General features: G+C 41.1%; 1 long non-coding RNA gene across 1 annotated transcript in view; it reads left to right on the plus strand.

The window, feature by feature from the left end:
• The first annotated feature begins 8,999 nt into the window (after window positions 1-8,999).
• Window positions 9,000-18,888, plus strand: part of LOC148107048 (uncharacterized) — a 133,189-nt gene continuing 123,300 nt past the window's right edge. Inside the window, exons 1-2 of the long non-coding RNA XR_015723160.1 lie at window positions 9,000-9,405; window positions 9,782-9,864. This is a non-coding gene — a long non-coding RNA (uncharacterized LOC148107048). The remainder of the gene's footprint in view (window positions 9,406-9,781; window positions 9,865-18,888) is intronic.

An 18,888-nucleotide genomic window follows, 5' to 3' on the forward strand; every position in this document is an offset into this window, starting at 1 on the left:
AAATAACAAGTATTTTTGCCCTAGACCTGTCTCGTTATACACAAATATGGGAGACCATTCATGCCTGTGGACTTGCTCATTTTACCTCCGCTGCCTGGGTCTCAACTCCCTTCCCGCAAGATGACAGAACCGAACTAACTCACATCCACGGTCCTTCGGGCTCTAAAATGGTATCAATTTATGATCCTTAATGAGAGAACATTTTCGGTATATATTCTCACAGGAATGCTTTTCTGTTCTAAGCGGAATTTGTCATTATTCTTTCACCTAATTTCCTGTTTTGAGAGAGCTAATTTAAAGCTCCCCTCTTTACCAACAATTGCCTCTGTGGAATTTGTCTCCGTTGTGTTTAGATGGTTTTGTTCATGTTCGCAAAGTACGAGAAGATTTTGTGCGCACCTCCTAGGTTGGCATTTTCTTTCAACATCTTCATTGAGCTCTAGTAGGTCAGAGTGATGAGAGAATTTATATTTGTTCAGGTTTATAAAATGGGCGTTTTAAAACGCCTTGGCTGGTATTTCTCTCTCCCCTGTCCTCTATTCTTTCAACTATATTCAAGGACACCCACAAGGGGTCCGGGCTGTGCTTGAATAGACATTACTAAGTGGCAGATAGGAGTTTTTGCCCTTATGCTTACCATGCAGTGTGGATACAAATAAGTTTATAATTATACTAGGAATGACTGGGAGAAGATACAGACAAAGTAAGCATCCTGAGAGAAATTATATTATGGAATTGAGAAATACCTGTTTTAGAAGGTGACCTTAAGTGGACTCTTGGTGAGAGTGTAGGAGTTGGCCAGGCAGATGGTTCAGAGGGAAAGCATTGTTCTTGGAGGCAACAGCATGCGTAAGGACTGAACCAGAAAATGGTTGGTGCCTTCAAGTTGCCTACTGTAGAATAATAGGAGTTGAGATTGGAGTAAATCGTATGGGAATTTTGTGTTTAAGAGTAGGGTGACCATATAATTTATCATCCAAAATGGGATACTTTGAAGAATGAAAGTGGACCCTGCTGATAATTAAGCTAGGACAACAGGCAGAGAACAGGACGTGTCCCCAGAAAACCGGTACAAATTGTTACCACTTTAAGAGAACAGAAACACAATTAAATCCTTTAGGCAGAGGAGTAATACAATTTGATACCTGTTTTTGAAAGATCATCCTGGTTACTGTGTGCAGACTGGATTGGAGGAGGACAGAAATGGAGGCTGACTCTTGCAATTGTCTAGATGAGGAATGAGATGATAAAGAGTGGACAAACTTTAGATATAAGTTGGCAGTACAATTGGTAGATTGGATTGTATGTAGGAAGGGAGAAGAAGGGGGTTGTCAAATGACTCAGGGTTCTATTGCGTATAACTGAGTGAATGGAAGTGTGCTTTATTAAGCTATGATACAATTAAAGAAGCAGATTTGGGGTAGGAATGGGGAAAGATCAAGGGATTATTTGGGAAATCCTTAGTATGAAGTGCCTGATGAATCTCCAAATGGAGGAGTCATGGAATAGCAAGCTACATGGAAGATGAAAATCTATGGGTTGTAAACATTTTGGGTGTCACATACAGTATGAGAATGTCTGAGGATATCAGGAAGGGGTAAGGAAGTGATGAGAAAAGATGGCCCAGGACTGAGTCCTGAGGACCACAAAAATTAAATTATTTAATAGGTAAAGAAAGAAGGAACAGCAAAGTTTTTGGACAATTAAGGGGAAGTGTCCTGTACACTTTTCGGGAGGCCTCAGAGGAATTCATATCCTTACCCCTCTTGCCACACAGATCCCGATAACACACTTCTATTGCTTTTCTTACTCTACTAAGTCCCTAACACCTGCCCCCTTGGATCACCTTTCGAATCAACTATTTGCACACCAGTCCTCACCTTGGGCTCTGCTTTGGGTATGAGAAGGAAGAACTAAAGGAATAGAAATATGACCAGGAGAATATAGGATTGCAGAAGCAAAAAGGCTGTGTCAGGAGGGAAGGGGTGGGAAAGGATTTTGAACACTGCTGAAAGGTTGAGTAATGCAAGAACTAGTTTGATGATAGAAATCGGTGGTGATCTGAGAAGGAGCTGGGATTGTGGGGGTGTAAGCAAGATTGCCTTGGGGAAAGTGGAGTTGAACTTGGGTCTGAAGGGAAGCTGAGAAATTAGATACTAATTGGGGATGTGGAATCAAGGGAATTTGATTTGTTTTGATTCTCCTTTTTTTTTTTTTTTTTTTTAGAACGTAGGAACTGCTGATGAAAATGATCCATTAGAGAGAAGTGGAAGAAATAGGAAAGGGGATGGTTATCTGAGACACGGGACAGATAGGATTCTGAAAGAAAGGTTGGCTCCTCCTTCATAGTAAGAGGGACGATGAGTGGATGGCCGCACATACAGATCTGGTAATGAGGAGGTACTGTGGAATGTATTATGTGGTTTCTACGTCCTCAGGGAACTTTGAAGCAGGTGATGTGCTGAGAACAAAAGAAAGTTGGACAGTAGGAGGCACATGGACAAGGTGCTGACCAGTCGCTGTGGTGGTTAGGGGGGATCACTCTGGTCTCTCAGTGTTGAATGAGCATTTGAGGCTGGTGACCATTAATGAATCAAACTCAAAGCTTCTCTGTTGTAAGATTCTTGTCCAGCAGTGTTTAGCTCCATGGATGCTGGCCTGGAGGAAGCACGTTGCTGGACTCATCAGTGGGGGTTACAAACTGGATGTGATGGAAGGAGAAAGAGCCCAGGGAATTGAGAGTATTTGCAAAAGAGTCATTCTAAAGAAGGGCTCCGGAACGAGGGCTATTGAAGGAGGGAAGTGAATTCCTGAGGGGGTTGGTCGATAGAAATGAAGCAGTAAGGATAGAGGATTGCAGTTCTCTGTGACATCAAAGAATGGCCGTAGTGGGAATGCTCCAGAAGAACAAAGCTGTGATAAGAAAAGAGGACCTTTGAAAGAACGACCCTGCTTGTGGTATGGGTTTTGGTGATGAGCTCTGTTAGGTATTACAATTCTCTCAATTCCTACAAATTCTGTCCTGTGTTGTGATAGGGCCACACAGGGATAATGTACGTTTTATTTTGTCTTTGAAAAACCACCTTTACCTTTTCCTTATTTGTCAAAGGCACTCCTTCAAACTGGGCTTGGATTACCACATTATCTGTTCCTGGAAGGCGTCATGAATCGGATTCGGTTTTTTATGACTCTGGGAGCCATACCTGCCTCCTTCTGCTTTACCCTGAGACTTCAGGGAGAGACTACGTAAAGGAAACCCTGATACTGAAAGCAAATGTCATTATTTCCTCACAGGAGTTTATGATGTTCAATTCCAGCAATATGCTAACTGTCATCTTATGTTCTCTATATGCCAAACTATTGACTTGTATGTAACTGTTATTTTTTTTTCCTTTTCCGTGTGCGGTTGCTGGAAATGGCTTCCCTCTGTTGTCTCATATTCCTCTTTGAAAGATGGTTCAAACCCTGTCCTCTCTGCGCTATCCAACTTGACTTTTCCTGAGCTTCTTCTCAGTCTTGTTAGTCATTCATCCTCTGTGCTGAAATAGAATTTTATACTTTATTTTTGGTCTTACTTTATTATAATAATTTATTTACGTGACTGTCTCTTCACTTGACTGTGAGTTTTTTTTTGAAGGCAGGGAACATGTTTATTCATCTCTGTTTTCTGAATGCCTCGCCTAATTCCTGGCATATTTTAGGTGTTAAGCAAATATTTGTTAAAAAAAATTAAGAAATGAACTGATGAATTCCATTTACCTTTTTATAAAGCATGCAGCCATCACTAACAACCATCATTATATGAAATGGCACACACAGTCATAAGCTTGTTTGCTGACTCTTACATTGTTGACTGTCAGAAGAAAAGTGTCACCAAACACGTTTTCATAATGAAGCAAATCTATAATCTGGCATTTAGAACTGCTGTGCTGCTGTGGACTGAGTGTGGATTAGGAGGTGGAGAGAAAGGGGAGATGATGCAGTTCTTCCCAATTTATTTGAGCGCAGAGGAGCGGAGATTAAAATGCAGAATGGCAGTCAGACTGAAAGGGCTGATGAGATCCTAAATACACCCCTCAGGCCGCAGGAGAGCCCGAGGGAGCCATCTTGGGAGGACTACAGGCCATGAAGGGGAGGGAGAAACTAGGCTTCCCACCACTAAAATAACAGGAGATAAAATGAAACCCACTTATCTGATTTTAGAATTTTATCTGGACATAGAAACCTTCAAATTATTTATTTATACATAGAGATATCAAGCTCTATCTACTTCCACTCCAAAGGGAACTCTTAAATAATCAAATAAAATGTTGAGGTTTCCTGCCTGAGTTACTCAAAGAGGAAGAAGAAGGAAAAAAAAAGACACAATAGGTTTTTGAGATACTCTTTTCCGAACAATATATTCTTAAGTGCGTATCAAGAACTATTCGTTGTTTTATTTTATTCAACATAAAAAAGGCTCACTTTTTACTAAGTCCGTTTCTATGCATCAAATCTATGTATTTTTAGTTTTACACAAGCCTAAATACAAATACTTCCTTTTATCTTTGTGTTGTAGACAATGAGACATTGGCTAAATGAGAAAATCCTTCAAATAGGTCAATTTTCACTCAAAGATGGGGTTTAAATGTTCATTTTAATTTACAATAAAAACATTTTAAATTATTTTAACCACTTATGTTTAGCATACATCTTAGATACTTAAGTAACATGCTTTTAATGGTGCCAATCTTCCAGTCACACCAGCTTTATTTTGACTTTAAAAAGATATTTCCTTTTTAACAGAGTAGCTTAAACTATTAAATCTGTTACCAGCTTCAGAAGAATGATGGGGTAAACGATAGCTATTTTTCTACAGGGGAAACCGAGGGAGACAATTTGAGTTATCAGAGGCCATGGCCAAAACTTGGGAAGTATATAACTAAATTTGGGTTTACAAGACACAAAGGCAAATTAATGATACAAATAGATGTGGATTCCCTGGTGCCCAGACAAGTAGAGTTTTATTTATGGGTCTGTCTTTGCTTCTTTCTTCTTTATAGAGAGTCTAGGTTCGGAGATGAGGGAGAGGTAGCATCTGTGTGGCTTTAGAATATTCAAGAATGATGTCAGATTTACATTCAACAAGGAAGAGGGAGGAAAGAATAAAAGAGAATGACAAAAAGAAACAGGAAGTTAGGATGGTAAGGAGGAAGCAAAGAAAGAAGGACAGTGTGAGGGAGAGATCTATGCATGGTTGGGATTTTAGGGTTCCAGGGTTCACATCCAGATCCCAGTCCAGTTCCTGATCAAATGGGCCCATTTTCAACAAAAGGCAAATAAAATGTCTCCTCATGACAGTCAAATAAACACGTTCGTAAACTGGCTTTATTTGGAGTGTCAAAGAATAATGACAATAATGGCAATATGTACCTATATAGGCCGAAGGACAAAAGGGAAGTTGAGAGCCGACATGAACAATCGCCAGATATTCCAGGCTGAGAGGCAGAAAGTAAACCTCAGAATTGGGTCTATGCGTTGGAAGAGAAGGAAAAGTGAAAACAAAACCAAAACCCAAAACAATGCCTTGAATAGTCTCTCCTGATTCCCGTATTTCTAAGCAGAATAGAGGTTAACTTCCTAAATGTCAAATTGTTGCTTCCATATGGTTGATTTTGTACATTTATTGGGAGATTCCTGTCTGCTTTGGATTGCCATGCCAAACACGTGGTCAGTGTTTCCTCATGGATGTTTTGTACCAATCACCAGGGCACTTGTGTGCATTCATTGCAGGATGAAGCACCATGGAATATTTTTCCACATCAATTCCATTCACCACCCTAGAGGTTTTCCACATTCATGTGGAAGACACATCAGCACCTTTCCTTACCTTCTTCAACCTCAATGATCATCTTTCCTCCTCTTCAGTCACAGTTCATGGCTTAGAACGGCTGTTCAGCCAGCACATGGTGAGGCACTGGGTGCGAAACTCTTTCTGCCCCAATGCTCCCACCACCCCTCTGCCAGTCCCTCCATGCCCAAGACCTCTCCAGAATTCTTCACAGTCCAGATCCCCAGTCCTGGGTGGAGGAACACCAACCGTCTGCTCCAGCCTAAGGGGCGACCGTGCCTCACCTCTCCACAGCGGTCACGAAATGTCTGCACGGCAGTCCCGTCCATGGCCATCCACACAATTTTATCAACATCTGAGACTCCTTTGCCTCTAAGATTATATGCGCTAATTTATACTCTAATCCCCCAGTTCTGTCTTTCCACTTTTTTTTTTTTTAAGATTTTTTATTTATTTATTCGACAGAGATAGAGACAGCCAGCGAGAGAGGGAACACAAGCGGGGGGAGTGGGAGAGGAAGAAGCAGGCTCACAGCGGAAGAGCCTGATGTGGGGCTCGATCCCAGAACGCCGGGATCACGCCCTGAGCCGAAGGCAGATGCTCAACCGCTCTGCCACCCAGGCGCCCCTGTCTTTCCACTTTTCTTATTCCTTTGCTCTTCTTTGTCTGTTCTGAGCCCCCCACTCCCTAGAGTTGGCTCCCGGACATTGGCTTTCATCTACCTTCACTTTTTTCTCTATTAAATCTCCGTCTATTACTTTAACTCCATTTTCTCCAACATCATCCTTTTTTTATTGCCTTGTGCTTCCACTGCATCTGCTCTGTAAAATTTAAATTAAACCCACAATCCATCTTCTCTGATCTTACAACCACCCAAGCTTCAGAAGAAGAGAAAACCTAGTGAGCGTACAGAGCGTGAAGCCTCAGCGCCACTGAGGGGTGGTGTTACAGCCCCTCGTAAACTCCCTTGTCCCTTATTACTCCAAATTCCGACCTCTCCTCTCGTGCCTAACCTGCCTCCCAGTGTAGCAACTTCACTTTCACCAGTGATCTCCCCTATTTTGGGGAGAAACTTAGTGTTCTCTGACAGGAATGCACTCATCTTTGCATTCTGCACCTCCGGTTTCTGGAATTTTGACCACTTCTTTGTGTCCTTCCTTTCAGAGCCAAGGGAAGAAGTTTCCCTCCTTGGTCCAAGGCCAGAACCTGCCTATAGTTTGTGTGTGTGTGTGTGTGTGTGTGTGTGTGTGTGTGTGTTTTGTTTTGGTCTATTTTATCCTTTCTGTTACCTCTCAGTTTCTCCTCCAACAATGACTCTGACTTTCTTCCCCTGCACTGGGTCCTTTCTCTAAGCCTGCAAATGTGGTCATGCACATTCCATTTAAAAAAAGAAAGCCCAGCCCTTCTCTACCTTATGACTCCTCTTGCTACCACAGAGTTTGTCCTTTCACACCATCATTTTCGTTATTCACCCAGCTCCCATTTACTCTGCAACCTCGTAAGTCATTGAAATCATTCTAATTAAGGTCACTCGTTTTCCCACTTGTCAAATACAGTGGACTTATTTTATATTATCTTATTTTGTTTTATTTTATTTTATCCGACCATCTGAAGCATGTGACATTCTTGATAACTTTCTCTACCTCACACCCTTGACCTACAATATCTTCTGCTTTACTTTCTTTCTGTGTGACCACGCGAGTCTTAGCTTCATCCAGTTCATCTGTGAACGAAAGCATTTATATTCCCCTGGACTCTATTAGCCCTTGCTTCTTCAAATGTTTCTGGATGATCTTATCTGTGGCAAAGTTTTAATAATCATCTGGATGATATTTTCATCTGTCTATGGAATATCTCCAGCTAGCTAATGATGATGGCATTACAAATAACAGCAGTTATTAATATCCCTGGTATTTATGAATCACCTCCAGGCACTGTACTAAAGTCTTCTCTTATATTAACTGATATACGTATCAAAATCCCTGAACTTTTCCCCCACTTTTACATCTAAGAGGTAAAGCAACTTGCCACATCACACAGAACGTAAGTGGCAGAGATAGGCTTTAAACCCAGCTTATCTGATCCCAGAGCCCATACTTGTAACTAAAAGCTAATTTTTACTAAACCTGATATATGCAAAATTTAACTTATATTCCCCAAATTGTTCATGTTCCTGTATAAGCTGTTTCAACAAACATAATCATCAGCAGCAGAACTTAAAGCAGAAAACTTGAAGTCATGTTAGATTCCTTCCTTTTCCAAGCAGTAAGCCACTATGTCCTGTTAAACTTTTATACTTCTTCTTTATATTCTCGTCTAATGGTACTCAGTTCAGTGTCTCATTATTTCTGTCCTGCCCCAGTCAAAAAGCTTCCCAATTGGATTATGCACCTCCTTCTAGGCTTCGTCTTCCAATTTATTCTCTAGGAACTATTCATCTTCTCATGTCATATATCTGATTATACCACTGTCCTGATAAATCCCTAATGACTCCCCATATCCTGCAGCCATGTTTCTCAGAGTGAGTTTTGTGTATCCCCTTCCATCAGAATCACCTGGAGAGCTTGTTAGAAAGCAGACACTCAGGGGAAAAAAAAGAAAGAAAGAAAAAAGAAAACAGATGCTGAGGAACCACACCAGGATTTCTGAATTAGAACTGATGGTGGCAGGACCTAGACTGTATTTTTAAAGATTTATTTATTTATTTTAGAGAGGCAGGCAGGAGGTGGGGGTTGGGCAGAGGAAGAGGGAGAGGGAGAGAGAATCTTTGGTAGACTCCCTTCCAAGCGTGGAGCCCCACGAGGGGTGGGGGGTGGGGGGCTGATCCCAGGACCCTGAGATCATGACCTGAGCTGAAATCAAGAGTTGGATCCTCAACCGACTGAGCCGCCCAGGCGCCCCTAGACTCTGTATTTTTTTAAACATATTTTATTTATTTATTTCAGAGAGAGAGGGAGAGAGAGCACACACAAGCAGGTAGAGGGGCAGAGGGAGAGGGAGAAGCAGGCTCCCCACTGAGCAGGGAGTCCGACATGGGACTGGATCCATCCCAGGACCCTGGAATCATGACCTGAGCCGAAGCAGACACTTAACTGACTGAGCTGCCCAGGTGCCCCGTAGACTCTGCATTTTTAACAAGCTCCCCGTGTGATTCTTTGTCACGCTAAAATTTCAGAGATTTGGCCTCTAGATCAGGTGCAAACACTTCAGAATTGCCAATAAATACCTTCTGACGCTACCTTCTCTTCCTCTGTTTCTCCCGGCTCTTTCTGCCCCTGCATCAGACTTGTCGCGTGCTCCCTCTCATGCCAAGCTTTCCGAGGTGTTGGTCACTTCATATTTGTTTTGTCTTCTACCCGAAGGTCCTTTTCCCTGTCTGTCCGGCAATTCATGTGAATGTGTGTGCTGCATACCTTGAGTCCTCATTAGACCGAAGGTGTCTCCCAGGACACTGCAAGCTGTAGAGTTACCAGAACTGTGTGTCCTAAAATCTCCATTTAAAATATACCATTCCAAGTTCAGCTCGTGTGAAAAACCAAAGTATGGCTGAGAACAATGGAATTAATGTGCATTTGGTATGTACTCAGTGTGTAGGTACTTGGATCTTTTAGCAATTTCTCTTCGGCTCGTGACTGACTGTTTGGTTTGTGATTAAGCTTCCTTAAGGGGAATTTCATGTTTGTCGGCTTTTTCTACAAATGAGCGCACCAATGGAAGTGGAAGTCAAAAAACGCTATTTTGATCACCAACCGAAAGCTCTAATTAGAGAAATATTAGGAGTAATTTAATCGAGATCTCTATATGGTTTATGTATATAGCTGTCTCATACCCCTGGAAATACGAATAATCCAGGAGATGGAGAGATGTGGGTAATGATGTTTATGCCCTTGATGCTGAAGTAAGCTTTACTTGTCACAATTTGCCTATAAATGTGTGATCCTCTCTTTACAGATGAGAAGATCGTGGTCAGAGATGCCAAGAGACTCGGAAGAGTCCCCTAGCGAATAGGAGACAGATCTGGAATTCGAATGCAGGTATGTTTATTCCTTCTGTTATACCTGTGTTGTCTTATATTGGAGTACATGTGTATGGAGATTCTGCCTTGGTAAGTAAAACCTTGGACATTTTTTTTTTCCGGTGATGAATGGAAATGTTCTTTTGGGTTTTTCCAGTAAAAGACCATTTTGCTCACATAAATTAGTTTGCTTCTCCAAGTTTTAGAAAACGACATTAAGGATAATATTTTTGTGGACGTTTTTCGAGTGGATCTCTAAGCCTTCAACCAGCACGGGGAAGAGTCCTCCACTGCCCACGCCTCAGTGAGGGCTCCATTTGATGCCATTCTCCATCGGCCAGATTGGCCACCTGACCGGGGGTAACATGGGAAAAACAACCTTAAGGGCTAAAAGCAAGGATTTCCCTACACCCTTCCTTCCCCTCCCGTCTCAGCAACCTCTCCCTTCCCAAACCTCATCTCCAGGAAACTGGGACAGCTGGTGATCCATCTCATTTTCCTCACAGTTTCGTGCTGACTCTGTCACCAAGCTGTGCATTTGCTAGAACAGTTGATTTTCTTTATAAGACTGATGAGGAAGAGAAAGCAAGTCTTATGCATTGTTTCTCTTAAGGTTCATCATGGGGTGTGTGTGTGTGTGTGTGTGTGTCTCCCCCTAAGTGAGGGGAAGCTATTAGGAGAGAGCCAGATCTCTTTAATGAGCCTAGAGGTAATGCAAAATTCATGTGTTTTCACCTGCAGCTGGGTAAAGCCTGGTGCACAAACAGAAAGGGGGAAGGCAGAAAGGGTTGGTTATTTATGATTTTGCTGAAGCAGGTACCCTGGCTGCTACTGGGCATCCTGACCCACTTCTTCATTTTTTAGGAAGAAGTGGATACTTTCAATGGGAGAAACTCAAGCATCAGATTTGCTCCTTGGAGCATTAATAAAAGGGCTCAGTTAGCTTCATCTCATTATTTTACTATGAGTATTGACTTTGGCCTAGAGTCATGTATAGATAAAATGGTGCAAGGGCTTGTCCTAAGTGATTACTCAGAATTACAAATCATTTCACGTGTAACTGAATACTGCAGTCTAGCTGGCACCCTGCCCCTTGCTTCTCCCCCTCCCCTTTCTCTAATAGGAGCGCAAATCCAGCTTTGTCTGAAGAGGCAATTAATCTTATTCACTGAAAGCTGAATTTTAATTCACCACCATGTGGAGGACATATCTGCCTATCACACAGAATTAGTTTAACAGAGAATTTAGAGGAAAAAAAAATATTGGAGGTCTTGGCATTCTTGAGCAGGCAAAATATCTTGTAGGTACATTTCTTCATTAGCCATCTACATGCTATGGATAAGCTGCTTTTTGTACTAATAACTCTATTAGAGTAAACTGGGTTGATTGTGTATTTGAAAATGGCCGGTTACGTTTTATTTCATGTAAAACCAAACAAAACCAAAAAAACCCCGCAAGGTAGGTGTGTTTTGGGAGGAAAATGAACCTAGGTAAGAAAGATAAATTCTAGTTTTCTAGAGATTCTCAAAGGCGATTATTTTTAAGGGCACGGTTTAGAGATGATCTGAAAAATAAAGGGACACATAAAGATCTGAGAAAGCCTGTATTCATCCGCATCAAGCCCTATGCAGTAGTAAGTGGGGTGGTACAAAGTGGCGGGATCGCCCGCGCTGCAAGGGAGGTGCTCGTGTGAAATCTGTTTGGCAAATACGAGGTGTTTCTAGGGCTTCTGCACTATACTTTAGCAATTTTCCACTGAGCAAGACCTCTGTGTTTGGTCTGAGGTTTGTTTCCCATGTAGACGGGATGCGTGTGTGTTTAAACTTCCTGAAACAGTTTCTTAATTCAAGTTTCTTAATTTGGACCAGAATAGGACTTAACACATGCCCCCGCTTAGTTAGATATCAAATCGCCATAAGGTCAGAGAACACATGGGCTCTGGTTTGTACTTCTATGTAACATGGCACTGCTCAAGGCTACCTCGTGGTACAGGCAGATATCAAAACATGTAACTGTCTCCTCCCCAGTGGAAGAGGGGATTTAATAAAGTACAACTGATCTTGTAGAACAAATAATAATTAGTATAGCATAAATCTTAAGAGTTTACTCTAAGGGAATTAAAAAGGTGCTACTGGCTCTTTTTGTGGCTTTCTCTCCACTCATGATGGTCTCCTACCCTTGGAGTTAACCTTCATGATTCCTTCCATTGCCTCTTCCAGAAATGCATGATTGAATACTTACTAACGAGTTAAGGACTCAGGAAACAATGGAACTTTTTTCAAAGCTTGTCCTAATGCTCCAAAAGGTGTGTGTGTGTGTGTGTGTGTGTGTGTTTGTTCTGTCGGTGGGTCTGCAGTGAGAGTGGACCGAGAGCAGGGAATCAATCATATTCAGTGCGCCTAATGGTCACCAAATGTCATGGTGTAACTATTAAAGCCCAGGGCTGGGAAGTCACACAGCTTTATTGCCTTGTCAAACCATGTGTGGTGCTGAAACTGGCAATTATTTTTAAAGGAAACAATTTTAAAATTCAAGGTTTTTACATTATTACCAGAAAATACTGCTTTACGTAGTGTCGGTGCCATAAAGATGGATTTTTGGAATCCCTTGTGTAAACTTTGCATTATCTGTATAACGTTTAGAATTTAAATTACGCAGATTTGGAATTTGGATATGTGAACGCCCAGAAGCACATGTTTGCAAATAAACACTCGCAAATGTTCCAAGACTTAAATGATGCATTGAACGCGTAGCGGTGTTAGTGTTCATCCAGTATTTATTTACTTAATTTTTGGTAAGGTCTGCTACTATACGAGGTGCTTAAGCTTATTTTGAGAGGAGAGGTGGTCTTTTGCATTTTTTTCTGATGACTTTATGGTGAGATTTTCAGTGTTGCCACTATTTGACCTGGAAAAAAAAAGGGGGGGGAGAGAAAATGAAGAGTCCTCCCTTTCAGTATTTCTTGTTGCTCCTCGAGGAATACGAAAATATTCTCTTTCCATTCCTCACAGACATGACATTAAGCCTACACACTTTAAGGGAGCTTCTGGGCGATCTTCAACTTGCCCCCTCATTTCTGCTTGGTGGGGCTCATCAGTAGTGTCCTGTCCAGCACGAAGGTGAAAAAGCCCTCCATCAGCACCTCCTTTTGAGTGGAGGGCTTATTTCTCCTGTCTTTTTCTAAAGATGTGAGTTCGCAGAATTCTTGATGAGATCCCAAATAAGTAGGTATATTTCCATGCAGAATTTTTCCTTCCAGGCCTCTAATTCTCTATCTGGATTGTTCTGAACATTCCCAAATTCTGTCCTTTGGCAGTCTGTTTGTGGAGGCAAAATTGAGGTTTTAATGAATATAAAATAAGTTAACTGCCTTCAGGGCTAAGTAAGTTCCATGTACAACCTTATGAAGCAGGTTCTGTTCTAGGTGGGAAACAGCTCCATGTGTCCTCTATTTTGCTCAAAGTCGAGGGGATAAGATTTGAACAAAGACCTTTTGACTCTAGATCTCATTCTTTAAACTACTTTGCTATCTTGCCTTCTTATAAGCTATAGAAAATAAATTCCAGTGTTTTCATAAAGTGACCAAAATAGAAAGCAAGGAGACTACTAAAGTCAGTAAAGGAATGTCTTTCCATATCTTCAAATTGCTAGATCCCATCTCTGTTGTAGCCGTGAGTGGAGATTTTCAGATGATTCCTGGAGTCTCTCAACAAGAAAGCCTAGGAGTGTAAGGGCCTCCGATAAGGACCAGCCTTCTCTAGTACAGGACAATGGATTGCTGGGTTTATGGGTACAGACTGGGAGTGTTTGTTAAATTCATTTGGAGGAATGTTAGGCTGTTTTGGGTTGGTAATTCATCAGAAAACAAATATCCCAAACAGTATGGGGATTTAAAAAAAAAAATCACTATGTGTATGGTAAGTCTGAGGCTGGGGGATCTCGGGGTTGGGGAATCCAGCAGCTCCACCACACCACTAGATCCAGACCCTATTCTTACTCTGCCATCCTCAGCATGACGACTCTTACTCCTCTGGTTCTCAAGATGACCACTCCTCTCCAAGCATCACATCTCTATACACCAACACCAGAGGCAGAAAATGCAGCTGCCTGTGTCTTGTGTGTTTTTGTTACAGAAATCTTTCCTGGAAGTGCCTCTAGAATATTTTCCCTCCTGTACCATATATTGTCATTTACAACTTGGTTGCCTATCTACCCTAAGACTCATCACTGATAAAGAGATTGGAATGCTTCCCTCTGATTAACTTAAATACAGTTTTAATGATTTCCTAGAGCTCTTGTGTGAAGGGCCCCAGAACAAATCGAATTTCTGCCATCGGAGTGTCCATAGGGGAAATCAGCTCCACTGGGTGTCCCAGACAACCCCAGTGCTGCAAAGGGGGAAGAAATGAAGCTCACGGGAGTCAGGAGACGCTCCTTCCTCTTCTGGTGTCCCTCCAGCACCCTCTACTAACAAAGATGAACCTCGTGCCAGCTGGCAAGGGAGAAATGTTCCAGTATCATAAGCAGGCAATGAAGGGTGGCTTTGGAGCTGAGAGGCAATGAATTGGTAACTGGCACAGTTGGTTTGGCTGTCCAATGCTAGCTCTTTAATAAGGGCCTTCTGAGACACTGACCATGTGAATGCCCAAGGAGGCTTTATGAAAAGAAAATTTAACACACAAAATATTTAGCTGGAGAACTTCTTTCAGAAGTTCTTTTGTGGGTTCTGAGAGCGATAGCTATTTTTTTTTTAACTCCTAGAAATAGATTAGACATCCCTAGGTCTTTTACATGTAAATATATATGAGATGCATAAAATTTCTATGCACATGTATATGTATTATAGGTCTGTAATTTTTTTAAAAGAAGATGAGGAAAAGAGCATGGAGAAATTATTTTCAGTAGGAAAGTGGGTAACTTTATATCAGAGTTCGAATGATATTTCCCGAAGTCTTAATGGTTGAAAAACAAGTTGGAAAGAAGAAAAGACAGAAGGAATATCAATGTGTTCTGGATATTTCATCTGACAGTCTAATAGCCTAAGGTGTGTCCTAACTCCTGTCCCCCTTGTAATGCATCTGTGGAGAGAAGACACGTGGGCACTATGCTAAGGTTGCATCAAATATTTACCAAATGCCTCCATGTGCTGTGCACTGTGTCGGGCGCTGGAGTGAGGAACAGCGGGCGTGAAGAAACAATAGGAGGGAGCAGGAAGGTGAATAAAACTCGAGATGAACTTCTGGGCCTTAGTCCTGGACAAAACACACAGGCTCTGTCAAGATCTGTGAACTGTAATGCACTAATACATAATTTTTTCAGGCGACCCAGCTGGAAATAGTAGGTGGGAGGGGTTCATGGCCTTCATTATTGTTCTACGTTGTCTGTTGCAGTTTCCATAACTGAGTGCTCGTAGGGAGGGGCTTCCCAGTGGAAAAGACCCCTGATCTTTATTTCCTGCCCTTCTTAAAAGATCTTCAAGCCAAGAAAGGACTGTAGAGACAGCTCCCTTTTTTAGATGAGTCTGATTGTCCTCAGTCCTGCAGTTCCTTAAGGCAGATGGAAACCCTGTCTTCTACTACGAGAAGGCAGCTCCTACAAGATCATCTGAGCAGAGCCAGAGTTTTAGTTGAAAGAAGGCTTAGCTCTAAGAATATTTGTATGTAAAAAAGCTTCTGCCTTATGGTGAGATCTAATAAAGCTGTTGTTTATCCCTTCCATTCTCTGGACCATTTTTAAATAAAAAGGACTCAAATTGATACATCTAAATGGCTCTCCAATAAAATGTGCCATAGACCCTGAAGAGAACTTCCCAGGAGAAGTTCCAGGGTTTTAACAGTATCTGTATCGTTGGAAGAAGTAAAGCCTCCTAAAGTGACTATTTTGAATACTCGCCTATACAATTACTCAAAAAGTGATTGACTTAATTTATACTTCAGGGGGACATCTCCTATAAAACAGATTCCCTTTCTCTCTATATCAGTACCTGGTTAATGATCCGGCTGACAGTGGTTAGAATAAAGCTTGTTGGATGCCTGGCATGTAAGGAAATGAAATATGGGGAAATGGGAACTCTGCTAACATGGGCAGTATCCAGAATGAAAAGGAGAATGTGGAGGGAGAGTGGGAGAAGAATAAGAGGAAGAGTGGAGGAGATGAAGAAGATAAGCAGAAGTAGAGAAAAGAAAAAATTATTTTCTGAAGTTCCAATGGGTTATTATGAAAGTTACAAGGATAACGACTGAAAAAGAATTCCAGGTATTTGTATGAAGAGCGAGCCCATGGAGAGAGAACACCTTTGAGAACTGTTGGCAACAGAATTTTAAACGATATTATACTTATCGTGAAATTGCACTGCTTCTACTTATTTCATGGAATATATGCCTTTGGGGAGTCTGGTTAACATAGTTTGGTTGATTATTATGTTGTTTTAACATCCTGTGGTGAAAGCAATCTGGCAAACTAGCCGCATTACAGGACAGATCCTAAGGAAATTTACCAAAAGAAAGCAAGCTGCTCTCAACACCGTTTGTACTTGGTGGCCCAGTTGAGAACATGATTGGAAACCCTTCAAGAGCTTATACTGCGATAATCTGTCAAAATACACTGAACATTCAACTTGTAGGATGCTCAGTACTTGTTATTATCCATTTATAAATATCACGTATGGAACTCTGATTGCCATTTCAGATGTGCCGAATGCAGAGGTTAATAAGGTCTGAATCCTTCTTTCAAGGAACTTAGAATTTGGCATGCCAAATAAACTTTAGGCTTCTGTAAGAGGAGATAAAACCCAAAAGCTATGCTTCTATGGTTATTAAAGAGTCACTGGGTCTTGGAAGTTATTTTTCTCTTAACCTAATAATTCAGTGTGGCATGTGACTTACTAATAGGACTTACTAGTTCGATCCTGTAGAATTTCTCAAGTTCTTAGGCATTGGTTTGAAATAGTCTGACCTGAGACTGGGCAGCAGTAAGTGGAGAGTGAATATGGGGCAGGGAGCTACAAAAGAAATTCTTTTTAGCAATTCTGTTTGACAGACTTTTTGAGGCTTACACATTATGTATCAGTAGTGGATCAGAGACTAGCCCAAGGAATGATGGAGAGTTGGCGAGAGATACCGTGCAGGACTCTGGGAGGAGGGTGTGTGGCCCAGGTGATCTGAGTTAGATCACAGAGATGAGGATTCTCACTAACAAAGACACCATTGCCTCTCTTCAGCGGGCTCAGGTTCTGAAGGCCTCAGAGCTTGGATTCCTAGAAGCAGGGGGAGAAAAGAAAACAACCTTTTTTTTTTTTTTAAGATTTTATTTATTTACTTGAGAGAGAGAGAGTGTGTGTGTGTGTGTGTGTGTGTGTGTGCGCTCGCGCGCAGGGGGAGAGAGGGAGAAGCAAGCTCCCCGCAGAAGGCAAATGCTTAACTGACTGAACCACCCAGGTACCCCACAAACAACTTTTAAAAAGAATTAAAAGTTACTAAAGATGGCCTAGGAGCACCTGGGTGGCTCAGTTAAACATCGGACTCTTGGTTTCAGCTCAGGTCATGGTCTCAGGGTCGTGAAATTGAGCCCCACGTTGGGCTCTGTGCTGAGCTTGGAGCCTGCTTGGGATTTTCTCCGTCTCCCTCTGCTCCTTCCCCCTGCCCACCCTCTCGCCCACGGACCAGGCTCATGTGTGTGCTCGCGCGCGCTCTCTCTCTCTCTGTCCCTTTCTCCCAAATAGATAATAAATAAAATCTTTAAAGATGGCCTAAACAGCTCCTTGAGATGGTGAATGTGTATTTCCAAGTTGCTTGCAGATGTGTTTTTTAAACACATTGTAGGGATCTGTTATTTATGCTAGATTTTTCTATTAATGAATCTGTATTTCATGTTTCTGAACACTGGCATTTTTTCATTGTTACTTGGAATTATGAGGACCATTAATTCTGTACCCAAAAAATCAGATGGTGATGATATAAGTTAAATAAACATAGAGGAGGAAATCTAAATAAATGGATTTCAGATAACACATAGGACAACACAAATGTTTCAACAAAAGAATTTTTTTTTAAATTAGAAGGTGCAAAGCACCCCAAATTTCATTTTTTTCCCCCGTCTCTGTTTTTCTCCATTTCCTTAGAACAAGGTTTAATGTGCTTTCACCCCTGAGTACATTTTTTTTTCCTCCTTTTGCAGGGCCAAAGACAAAACACATGTTAATACAGTAAATATACTTAGAAACTATAACTAACTTTGGTTATTTTTATAGTTCTATTTCTTCAGAAGATTGTATTTTGTGGCAATTCCTTAAGAAAATTAACTGAAGTCCTTAGGAATATTGACTGAGGCTAAGTCTCTATTAGAAAATCGAAGTTTCTTTTATTCCCATCTGTGGAATTCGGGCATAGCATATCCTTGCTGATGGTACGTAGTAGCTATTCTGTAAGTGTATATTGAATTTTCTAAGTTATAATAAGAAAAAAAAAAAGCTCAATCCAAATAGACAGTTTTCTATTTGATAAAAGATAAGAGCTTTTGTGTCGTGGCTGTTGCTCAATTATGTAGATGAGTCCAAATTTGTTCTGTGGCACAGACACTAGATGATTTAAAAAACATGTTTATTTTCTTTTTTATTTGACCTTCTGAGTCAATTAGCCCCACCTAGCTGAGTTATAGTTCAATAAAAGAGAATTCTGAAGATTTTCTTTGTTAGTTTCATGTTTGAAGTAAACACCCTGAACCTTTTGTAAATGTAATGATTTCCTCTTAAAACTCACTAATATCATAACTATACTAATAAAAGCATAATGTATATTATTAGGTCTGAACTCTTGGCCATGAGTATCTGTACATTTTTAGAGATGGTCTGTGCACAAGTGTCATAAATGACCATTTTATAGATAGATAATGTTCTTAATCCATAATTCTTTATTGCTGATGGTTATTGCATTAGATGATGACCCATAGCTATTAAGAGTCAGTTTTTAATATCACAACCATTTAGAAAGGTTAATGGACTCAGTTTTGAGACTTAACCTTTGGATGCTGCAGGTTAAGAGGTTAT

Source organism: Ursus americanus, chromosome 36, assembly GCF_024610735.1.
Source record: "Ursus americanus isolate L20-20 chromosome 36, mUrsAme1.1.p, whole genome shotgun sequence".
In the NCBI taxonomy this organism is placed as follows: domain Eukaryota; kingdom Metazoa; phylum Chordata; class Mammalia; order Carnivora; family Ursidae; genus Ursus; species Ursus americanus.